We start from the raw sequence: 222 nt of genomic DNA, 5'->3' as shown, positions 1-222 counted from the left end.
CTTGCCTCCTAGGGGCCGGGAAGACGCCGGGAGGGGCTGACTTTACTCCTCATTGAGCGAAGGGGTCGAAGTTAACTTACTTCTGCAGAGGTGCCCTTCTCCAGCCCCAATCGGCCTCTCCCTCCCCTGCAGAATTCTCATAGAGTTTACCACAATCTATACCTGTATATTTCTTTGTATGACCATGTAACATGTTTCCCCCACTAGAAGTCCACGAGAGCC

This window comes from Neophocaena asiaeorientalis, unplaced genomic scaffold (assembly GCF_003031525.2).
Source record: "Neophocaena asiaeorientalis asiaeorientalis breed wild unplaced genomic scaffold, Neophocaena_asiaeorientalis_V1.1 scaffold397, whole genome shotgun sequence".
NCBI lineage: Eukaryota > Metazoa > Chordata > Mammalia > Artiodactyla > Phocoenidae > Neophocaena > Neophocaena asiaeorientalis.
The sequence above is the reverse complement of the archived record's forward strand: the minus strand, read 5'-3'. Positions refer to the sequence as shown.